Source organism: Enhydra lutris, unplaced genomic scaffold (genome assembly GCF_002288905.1).
Source record: "Enhydra lutris kenyoni isolate GAN:26980312 unplaced genomic scaffold, ASM228890v2 scaffoldscaffold8, whole genome shotgun sequence".
Classification (NCBI taxonomy): domain Eukaryota; kingdom Metazoa; phylum Chordata; class Mammalia; order Carnivora; family Mustelidae; genus Enhydra; species Enhydra lutris.
The window spans coordinates 23465515-23477690 of NW_019154092.1; positions in this window are offsets into that span (position 1 = coordinate 23465515).

Here is a 12176-nt window from a genome sequence, read left to right on the forward strand (position 1 = left end):
AGGAAGGACTCAAAGACTGTTGAAGTCTGAGCCAAGATGAGCCACAGCAATGGCTTTTACCAACTTTCTCTTTTACTATACTACTACAAATTATGCCAAAGGATGGAGATTTAACATGCTAATTAGATGTGGGATGTGTGAAAGAAATATGAACTTTAAGTGTACAAGTGTCAATAAATCCCCACCCCTACATGCTTAAACGCCCTCCTTTTCCAGACTTGGCCTCTTAAAAGATCTCCCTGCCCTCTTTCTGTGTCAGGGAGCCAGACTGAAGGACTCTTTCCTTTGAGCCATCTCCCATGTGCTCCAATAGAAGTAAAAGCCTTGCCTGGAATGCTTATCTGGCCTCTTGTCAATTTCTATTGTTTAGCAAGCCCAAGGCCCATCAAGGATGGTCAGTAGTAGAATTCACACTCTCCAGTCAAATCTCTCTCCTTTTACTTGGTTCTGCCATTCCAAAGCCTTTTGAGATATCAGAGGAATAAATACATGCATATGAAATGATCCATTCAATTTTTAGTTACCCATAAAGTAGTGAATCAATTTCTGCAGGGTCTTGGGAAATTTCCTGATGTTTTTGAAGTTAAATGAAAATGAGGTGTGTCTCCTACAGTGCATTTTTCTTATAGAAAATTACAGTCCATGTTGTGCTGCCTGTTTATAATAAGCTCTGGAAGAAAGCTATAGATTATGATTATAGGTATTTAGGTAGGGTTTATTACCAAGAGCCGAAACAGAAAGACTAAATACCAGTTTTGCCACTCTTTACAATAGTCAGGGAATGTTGGATGAAACAAGTTCATATCATCTATTTTTGGAATATGCATTTTTTAAAATAATCACACAAATAGACAATTCCTTAAAATGGGAAATTGAATACCTGTTTTTATCATAATACCTTTACCAACTCAAGTGAAAAAATACATTTTATATGGCACAGTCATTCTGTTTTTTTTGGCTTCACATGTAGATAAAAATACATCAGAAGGTGGATATACGTAGATTCAGGGTTGATGCTGGCCTGCTTCTTGGACTAGCTTTCCAGGTGTATATGAAAGACACAGGATACGGGTGCTGAATTGGGAGTACTTCTAGTTAAAAAAAAAAAAAAAGCCATGAGACATATGTTTTTCAAATTTGAAGCTACATTCAAGCATTTTTTGGACACCGGCAATTAAAAAAAAAAAACATGTAAAAAGATGGACACTAAAAAGGGTTATAAAGGAATAAAAACAAAGTCAGTCAAACTCTGGGCTTCTGCCAAATCTGACAGGTGAGCAATTAGCAAAGACTCGAGGGGAACCTAGACAATAATAGAAGTAGTGGTGGCCAGGGCCACCTGCTTCTTTTAAGAGATGAACTATTGTGAAGCCCTTGGCGCTCTGCAACGGAACCTTGTATCCACAGGCAGGAATCAGGCACGCAGTGGTGTTAGTCTTGTGAATTCATGCCAAATCACAGAGAAACATCCCTGCTTTCCATTGAGGACGGAGAGAGCATGCAGCCAAAACAGCTGAGGTGTGTGCTGTCACGAGAGTTTCTTAGAGGTTGAACTTGCCTTCAGGCAATATATGTATATGTTACCTACCCATTTTTAGTAAAAACAAAACTGGGGGGTCCCAGGCCAAATATCAGATCTGGTGCTGGCTCCTTCAACTTTCATTCCTGTATTTGGCACTTTTGTCTACTAACAGAGCATTGTTCAAGGTACAGAGGACGATCCTCTCAAAATAAGCCCAGATGTAATAAGAGAAGCAGAGAAGATTTTGGATTCAAAGCATCATTTTTATCTCTAGGGAAAGAGCTGTTCTCAAAGGTAACATTCACAGGGCTGGGCAGAGAGTAATTAGACATTAATGTCACCCAGCAGCTTTAGAGGAGATCCTTTATGATGTAGCACAGGAACATGTCATCAGGGCCTCCTTTCTGCAATGGCAGATCCCTTTCAGCTCAGATTTGAATCCAGAAATAACTTCCCATGCCAAAGTTGCTTAAAATATCTCTCTGATCATCACAGCAGCACCACATACTTGCTTCTCCTCTGAAAGAAGGCAGATGAAGAGTGCCTCAATTAGAGAAAGCATCTTGGAGAACCACACTGTGAGTTTGGATAATAGGAAAATCAGGTAAATAGCACTAGGTGGGGTTTATTGGTGGGAAGAAAAGGCTTTTGTAACAGCCACAACTGATGAGGACTTGTCCTTCATAATTGCTGTTTGAATGTACAGATTGCCTGCAGTTAATAGAATCCTAAGTAAGAATTTTCCACAGAAAGAGAATAACATGGGACTGCAAAAGAAAGCCCAGGGAAGATCGGAAGTATTTTCTTAGCTACACTTATTTAACCTTATCATGGAGCTCTTGAGGAGAAGAATTGTGGATTAATATCAGAACCCATGGTATAAATTTTCTAATTTCCTTACAGTAATGGTGTATGCCAAAATCTACATATAGTCATCCTCATAAAAAAGGAATCTAGGGGTGCCTGGGTGGCTCAGTCGGTTAAGCATCAGACTCTTGATTTCAGCTTAGGTCATGATCTCAGGGTCGTGGAGATCAAGCCCTGCTTCTGGCTTAGCGTTGAATATGGAGCCCGCTTAAGATTCTCTCTCTCCTGTTCCCTCTGATCCTCCCCACCTCACATGCACACACACTCTCTTTCTCTTAAAAAAGAAAAGAAGGAATTAAAAAATATAAAATGAATCTTGAACTTCAAAGACCTCCACCACAAGAATAGTGACTGCTCCAACGGGCTCTTACAAGCAAGATTTTTGTGAAGTTCTGCCTAAGTGGGCTTTGAATTGATGTGTAACACAGGGGTATACATTTTGTTAGCAACAGGTAAGACCTACCACTTGCGTGATTTTTGCATGTAATTAAGTAAATAAAATAGATGTGGGAAAATGTTAAATAGTGACTATCTGTGGACAGATTATCTATGATAAATGTGATGACAAGTTCATTGTCAACAATTCATACAACCTCAAAGCAATGTCCAAGTTTTCTTTATTGTCACCTTTCAGTTTTGAGGACTCACATTGCAAAATTAATATCCTCATCTTTCCCTTTCCTCTTGAGTTTCATGATGCTGAAAGTACTATCAGTCATTTTTTTTCCATGGAAACTATATGAGAAGTGAAAAAGTATACATTTTTGAAGTCCAATAAGCTTCAAACATAACATTTAAAGATTTATATAGGCTATTAAAATATTAGAGATTTTGAGATTCTATAAAATTCACTAATATAATCCTGTTACCCTTTCCCAAGTGCCCACTATGTTTCAGATACTTGGAGAAAGCCTCATGCATTTTGCCTCTGGTCCCAACATCAGCCCTGCAGGGCATAAATTATTATCCACGTTTGTTAGATGAAAATACACTACCCAGTTAAACTAAGATTTTGCTCAAAGTATTTCAGCCAGTAAAGACCATAAATGTTTCTCCAAACTAAATTTCCCCAGCTCCCTATGCAGAAATCTACATCAACTCTCCAAAAGAAATACAATACAAACTACATAAGCAATTTAAAATTTTCTAGTAATCGTATTTTAAAAAGTAAAGGGAAATCAGTGAAATCAAGTTTCCTAATACTTTTACTTAATCCACTCTAACTTAAAACTCTCATTTAAACATGTAAACAATATAAAATATTATTAATGAGATATTTTACTTTTTTTTTTTTTTTTTTGAGGTCTCTGAACTCCAGGGTGCATTCAGTACTTCCAGCACACCTCAGTTTAGTCTAGCTCCCTTTCCAGGGCTGGAGAACCACCAGGGGCTAGTAACTATGGGATTGGCCGTACAGGTTTATATAGTTTAAAAATAGTTATGGCATGGGGCACCTGGGTGGCTCAGTCGGTTAAGTGTCTGACACTTGATCTCAGCTCAGGTCTTAATCTCAGGGTCATGAGTTCAAGTCCTGAGTTGGACTCACATTGGGTGTAGAGCATGCTCTAAAAAATTAGTTATGGCACAACATAAGATATAAAGCAAGGTCTGTTGATCCCAGGCTCTACCACTTGCAATGTGAAGCATGATCAGGTCATAGTTTGCCCTGAGTCTTTTCCTGCAAGTGTAAGAATAAGGTGATTCTAGTTGGCCTACAGAGTTGGGAGGGATAAGTTAGGTATCTAGTGGGAAAGACTGGGTAGATTACCTGACACATAGGAGCATCAAAAGAAAATAGGTCCATTCTCTCTCTTTCTTGCTTTGTTTTTTTTGTTTTTGTTTTTGTTTTTTACTAAGAGACTTATTTATTTATTTGAAAGAGAGAGAACATGAGTCAGGAGAGGGGCAGAGGGAGAGACTCTTAAGCAGATGCCCTGCTGAGTGCAGAGCCCATCCTGGAGATTGGTCCCAGGACCCTGAGATCACGACCTGAGCTGAAACCAAGAGTTGGACACTTAACTGACTGAGCCACCCAAGCATCCCTCTTTTCCCTTCTTTTGCTCATGGATTATGATCTATGAGAATGGGATTTAGAGCCCACAACTCAACCATCAAGACTTCTCCAGGAAAAGCTTGAGAAGAAGCCATATAGAATCTCATGGATTTTATATTTCAGGGTAAGTTTATACCATGGTTTCGATCAACATGAATGGCCAAAGGAGAGCAGGAATATGGAAATGATGAACTTTTTCAGCTCCATTTAAGTTAAGATTTAAGTTGGTAATTAGAAGGAATTCATAGAGAGGCTGACATGACTACAAATCAAGGTTATCGTCTACAACCGAACAGTAATTATTTCAGATTGTGTTTATTTCTACTTGAGCTAGTAGAGATAATTAAGGATTCTGTTATAAGGAACAAACCAAGGCCAGATCAAAATAAACATTGCCAAGGACTGGACTCTAATCTCAATCCATTTTTTTTCTCAAATTCCCCTGGCCCATGGGCTAGTTTTGTTGATATTTAAATTAAGTATTATATATTATGTACATCTTGCACTTTGTGTCATATAATTCATCAGAATTAGATATTTGAAATGTGTGGAGCACATTATCGAGGACCAGATAAATTTAGGTTTAGAAGACAATTATGACACTTGTTAGCTGTGATACCTGGAGCAAATTCTTAATTTTTCTGAGTATATAATGTATATAAACACATATAATAATACCTGTCTTAGAGCACCTGGATGGCTCAGTTGGTTGAACATCTGCCTCTTGGTTTCAGCTCAAGTCATTATCTCGAGGTCATGAGATTGAGCCTTTATACTGGGCTCCATGCTCAGTGGGGAATTTCCTTGAGATTTTCTGTCTCTCTCTCTCTCTCTGTCTGTCTCTCTCTTTCTCTCTCCCCCTCAGTCCCCTTTCCCCACTCAAGCATGCCCTTTCTTTCTCTCTTTCTTTCTTTCCCTAAAATAAATAAATCTTTAAAAAAAAATAATAATACTTGCCTTGCCTATCTGATATTAAGATCAATGTTGATGTTTATGAAGCTTTTACCATTGTGCATGGTATATGATACCAACACAAGAGATGATACTTAGTATAATGTTATAGTGGTTTTCTGAAAAAGAAATATTTGGTAGTTTAATAATCTTTATGAAACTTTAACATACCAGTAAAGTCAATCTAATATAAAAGTGAATACATTGGGTTTGGAGATGGTGGCCTTTCATATCTGTCCACCTACAAATAATTTATTGTCTATTTATTTGGTTATTTATTTACTTAGAGTCCTTCTTAAATATATGTAAATTTTCTAATCGATAGAATATTACTAATCCTTTGGAATCTCCTGTGTTTTCTCTCTGAACCTGTAGCACTGTCTCATCTGCAGAGGTAACCATAATCCTGAATGTTTCCATTTGGTTTCATTTTTGTCTTATTTTTTTGGCTTCATTTTTGTTTAAGACTCTTATCAATGTATCTTTATAAAATGCACCATTTAGTTTTGCATGTTTCTATGTGTCACATAAATAGAAGCATACTCTATGCTTTCTTCTTAAGTTTGCTCAATATACTTTATATAAGATGCATGCAACTATTTAGAAATTATTTGTTTTTCTGTTATAAGGGTTTAGGTTGTTTACAATTTCTTCTTTTAACAAATAATACTTCTAGAAACATTTTTATTTAAGCTTCATTTATATCCGTATATTTATTTATATATACATGTGCACACACACACACACACACACACGAGTTTTCCTAGGATACATTTCTTGAGTGGAATTGCTGTGTTTTATGATAGGCACATTTTCAAATATACTAGATAATATCAAATTATGTTCCAACATATCCATACCTGTTTATATTCCCATAGAGCAATACTACTTAAAAGACTTTGGTATTGGCATTGGATACACAGACTAATTGAACAGAAAGTCTAGAAACTAATCTATGTGAACATAACAAATTGAATTATGAGAGTGATGGCTTTGCAGAGCAATAAAAGGTTCAGAGTAATTGGTTACCATAGAGAGAAAAGACCAAAATGAATCCGAAGCCCTTCTTTATTCCAAAACTGAGTATCATTTCCAGGTGGATTCAAGACTTAGACATGAAAAACAAAATATAAAATTTTCAGAAAACCATATAGGAAAATAATTCTATTACCTCAGGCCAAAAACATTTCTTAATGGAGACTAAAAAGCAAAAAGTGCAAAGGAAATAAACATATATAGTCTATTACATGCTAACCAAGGGACATGAAAAGGGGAGCAAAACAGATAAACCACAGAGTAGAAAATATATCCATTTATCTTTTTTTTTTAAACCTAACTATTCCAAGTTGTCCAAATAACGATAAGAGATAAGTGGATAAATTAGAGTAACTGAGCTGTTTTTACCTAGCAGGAGTCATCAAACTTTTCTTATAGATGGCCAGATAGTAAATATTTTAGCGCTTTGTGGGCCACATATGATAACTGTCACACACTTTTTCTCATTTAATGTCTCATATATATATATATATATATATATATATATATATGTATAAAATATATTTTATATTACATAAATACATTTAATATTTAATATTTTTTAAATATTTAAATGTATTTATGTAATATAAAATGTTTAACTATAATATATATTTGCAATACTTTATATATATGTATTTTTATATGTATATATTTGCATATATATTTGCAAATCTTTAAAGATGTGAAAACCATTCCCAGTTTACAGGCAGGACAAAAACAGACCATGGGCCAGATTTGTCCCATGGGCCCCTATGTACCATGCAATTCCAGCCACATATGGAACTACTGTATTAACAGCAGGGGTACATGTGAGAATTCTAAAGCCTGAACAAGTACTGCATTCGTGCAGACACATAATCAAGATTCAGCACGACGAGTGTCTCCACACTGCTTGATATCCAACAAAGGTACTCTACCAAGGAGGAAATGGAGGACTAGAATGGTCTGCACCTGTGGCCGAAGGCAGTGGGGACAGAGTTTTTAACTCTTCCCCTGCTCAGGGCTGCCACCTTTGGACAGCAGCAGGATCCTCCCTCTGGTGTGTCTTTCCTCACTCCTGTTGGGCCAGACATGACTTCGTGATTAATATGGTAAGTCATGTTGTTGTTAGGATATGGCTTGTTTGCTAACTTCTGGGATACAGGCGAGGGTAGCTCATCAGCACTATAATAACATTCCTTTTTATTGAACCTATTTTTCAAAAAAGCTCATAAAATGAGCTCTTTCATCAATAGCAAGTTCTAAAATGGATCCCTTCAAAGGGCAACAGGAATCAGTCCGGCAGCCTATGTATTTTGAAAAGTTTCACTGGGAGCAAAGAGCCCCATCAGGACCTTCTTTCTGTATGAAAGCCAGAGACATGGAACGGGAAACAGCTAGCTTTCCATATGTTCTTGGTCTCCTTATATGAAATTCCCCCAGGAACTCTTTCCCAGGCTCCTAACCTCAAAACAGACTTTCTAGAAACTTTTAGTTTGAGCAAAATTCAGTATTATAGAACTTTTATTTATTCTCAGTAGATAAGGGAAAGGTTAGTAGGTATTATTGACCTGAAGTATAATAATGTCCCTCAAGGCTAACCTTTAAATCTTTATGTGCTCAGTAATTCAAGCTATTCAGAGTATCTTTCTCTATCTTTAGGAATATTATAACATTCCATAAAGCTATAATAAAAAGAATAGTGGAAAAGGGCAAAGGGAAATTACCTCTTTTTTCATGATGGCTCTGTAGGGCATTCACATACCCAGTTTACTCAAATGAGCTTCTTCTGCAGTGTGCAGAGAGTCTCCTAAAAGAAATATCACAGAGTGACATTAACCTGAAATATTGAATCCCTTTATTCACTCAAGAAGTAAAATTACCCCTTTATTAATAAGATATAAGTTAACATCTTAGCTTGACTGAGAAAAAAGACTCCTGTGCTGTTACTATTGTTTATAAGAAGACAAGAAATAGTTCTATAATGACAGTTTTTACCAGGTTTTTCATAATGCCAATAGTTACATTCTTTGAGTTACTTATATAATAAATGATAGGTATTGGTTGATGCTAACTTGTTAATTCTAAGTCCTTTGAGTAACAAAGATGCATCATTGTTTTCCTAGTGAATTAAGTTTTCAGTCATTATTGTTTCAATGCTTTCTTATTTGGACACGAATTCTAAGCTAGAAAAAAAGTCTTTGCCTATTCCTCACAGACGCTCCTACATAAGCAAGAGACATTCCTGGAAGCAAATATATCACAGATAATACTGAAGATAACAAAACTGTTCTAATGATGATGAGGACCATATTTACATAAGTCTTCAGATTATCAGGCACTTTCTTTAAGTCAGTTAGCCATATTCTTACCATTGTGGTGGGCAACGAATAACTAGGATTATGCCTCTTTTTATGATATACCAGCAGTAATTATAATACCTGGAAATGGGGTTTTCATAGATAAGTTCAGGATTGAGTTCTCGTCATGGTTCACTTAATGCAACATTTAATGACAGAACAGAGGTGTAACAGATAGATACATGCATAGATAAATCAGAAGTTTCAAAAATAGAATAAGACTTAGAGAATTAAGAAAGAAGGACTCCTTTATAATCTGATGAATATTATCTATGTATCTATTTTAAAGAATATTAGTACACCTAAAATTCATGGAGGAACATTAGAAGCTTTCTCATTAAATTCAAGAAAAAGACAAGGATGCTTTCTGATACTACTTTCATTCTACATGTTCTGGAAGTCTTGGGCAGGAAAATTAGGTAAGAAAAAGGAGTAGAGCTGTAAGAATTAAAAGAAAAAAGGAAAAAAAATTCTATATGCGGATGACATGATTGTCTATGAGTGATCCACGATAATAAGATAATTAATACATGTATGTGAGTGCAACAAAAGCGATGATAGCAAAAACAAAACAAAACAACAATAACAACAACAAAAAGCAAACTCTTCCCCCCAAATAGGATTTTTTTTTTTACTGGAAAATTTACTAGAATAAATCTAGTAATAAATATGCAAACTCCTTATGAAGAAAATTACAAAGCTCTTTTCCAAGACATTAAGGAGGAACTAAACAAAAAACGAGGTAAATAATGTTTATGAATAAGAAGTCTCAATATTGTCAGTATATCAAATTTCCAAAGTGAATTTATAAATTCAAAAAGTCTCCTATTGCAACCAGTTATTTTGTAACTTCTACAATCCAATTCCAAATTTCCTATGCGAGAAGGAAGGGATAGCCGCCAAAAAAAAGCATTGGCAAATAAGGCCAGGAGATCTACCCTACTAGACATTAAGAGGTATCAAAAAGTGAATCTAATTAAGGCTATATGCTATTGATGTAGAGACAAATATAGATTAAACAAACAGACTGCAGAGATCAGAAAATGGAAAATGACATACCTATATATCTGGAAACTTGAAATGTAAGAGGGACACTTAAATATTGGTAAGAAAAAAGGGAATACTTAATAGATCATGCTGAGTCAGCATCCTTCACAAAATCAAATTTCAGATGTATTAAAAACCTACATGTCAAATTCTAAATGTCAAAATCTTTAGGAGACAATTTAAGATACTGTTTTAGGAAGCCCTAGGTATAAAAATATGTATTTAACAAACTTCAAAAAGAAAAAAGAAAAATTCGATAGATTTGACTAAATTAATATTAAATTTTCTACTCAACAGACACCGTAAGTAAAATTAATAAATATTGAATTAATATACAAATATCAAATAAGGAGAAGATATTTTCCACATATGATGTACATAATGGAATTATACTTAAACTATATAAGGAATTCCTAAAATCAAGAAGAAAAAAACAAAACCAAAATCAACACATCTAAAGAAAATGGCAAAGTAGCCACAAAGGCATTTCAGACAAAGAAAACTGAATAGGCAGTAATATATTTTATGGGGCACCTGGGTGGCTCAGTCAGTTAAGTGTCTGCCTTCGGCTCAGGTCATGATCCCAGGGTCCTGGGATTGAGTCCCATGTTGGGATCCCTGTTCTGCCCAGAGTTTGTTTCTCCCTCCGCCCTCCTGCTACTTGTTCTCTCAGTCTCTCAAATAAATAAATAAATAAATAAAATCTTTTTAGAAATTAATATATTTTATGTGTAACCTATGTTCATTCTTGCTAGTAATGAGCAAAACACAAGTTAAAACAGTAATTAGATACCATTTTATAATCAGTCAAAAAGTTCAAAGTCTAGTCAATTTTGTTGAGCAATGTTTATATGCTACCTGTGTAAAAATAAATTCTTACACTTATTAAAGAGAGCACATTGACAGTGTCTAGTAGATATTAAGGCATATATATTCTTTATCTCACAGATTCTGGTTCAAGATATATAACCTCTTAAGCACATGTGTGCAAGAAGAAATGTAAAGTAAAAAAACAGTCTTCATTATAGCATTATTAATAGCAAAACTTTGGAGATAACTGTTTATCAATAGGAGAATATATAAATAGTCCTATATTCACATACCAGGGATCAAGGGAAATGAACTAGAGGAGTATGTATTGACATGCATTTATCTCAAAAACATATGCTAATGAAAACAGGAGGGTACAAAATTATATGTCTAATATACTAATACAAAATATACTCTTATTGGTAACGATATGTTTTATGTACTGCTTAGGACCTAAAACATCATTCCGTAAGCACTCAGGAAATATTTTTCGCACGATCTTTTGAATAATAGGAGTATAACAAAAGAAAGGTAACTGTTCACATAAAATTTTAGGAGAATGTTGTTCATTGGGAGGGAGAAGGGAGCATGAGATCAGAGAGGGTTATATTTATAACCTTCTTAAAAATCTGAAGCAATTTTGAGAAATGTTAAGGTTTGATGAAACTCGTGGTTCTGTTCAAAGATTTTTTTTTAACCCTCTATAACTTTTTTGAATATTTGAAATGTTTAAGAACTAAAAAAACCCACAAATGTCTAGGCCTAGATTTAAAAAATATTGTGTTTGGATTATCTAAATATTTCAGCTATACACATCCAATTTTTATTCTTTTTCCTTGGTAGGAATTCGAGGGTCTCACTCATGATGAATTTGAAATTTGGAGGATCTTTGAGAAGATTATGAAATATCAACTTCCAATTTTACAATAGATTTGAGGATATAGGGGGGATAATTTTAAATAGTATTTTGACAGATTTTACTGTACCCAAAGCTGTCTCCTAGATTTAAGTAAAAAACTTAAAATGTTCCTTATTACCTTGACTCCACGACATTTTGAATTAGTTCCCAGAAGAAGAGAGACTAGGTGTGACAAGCTGCTGCAAAGAAGGAGTAATTGATTGAAAAACTAAAATGAAATACAGCTATCAATGGTGTCAGATCCAGAGAGATCCCGTTTGGGGCACATCAGTTAGTTATGTGTTAAATTGTATTTTGTAGATGGTTTCTCGGGACTTGAATGTATATATTTCACCATAAGGGCTAAATGTGAAGGGCATGTATGAACAAAAAATAATGTCTTAGGGGAATACATAATATCTTGGGGAAAATGTCTCAGGGTAAAGTCTTAGAAAAACAGTATAAAATGAAAAGTTAGCCCATGAGCACCTTAAATGAAAGCCTATGCTTTTAGTCAAAAAGACACCTATGCTTTGCAGCATTTCACTAGGGAAAAAAAATGTAATGTAATTAATGAAAATTGAGGGACTAAATGCATATGAAGAATGTGAGATATAAATATGCACAATCAGTATTTGCATTATGGACTTT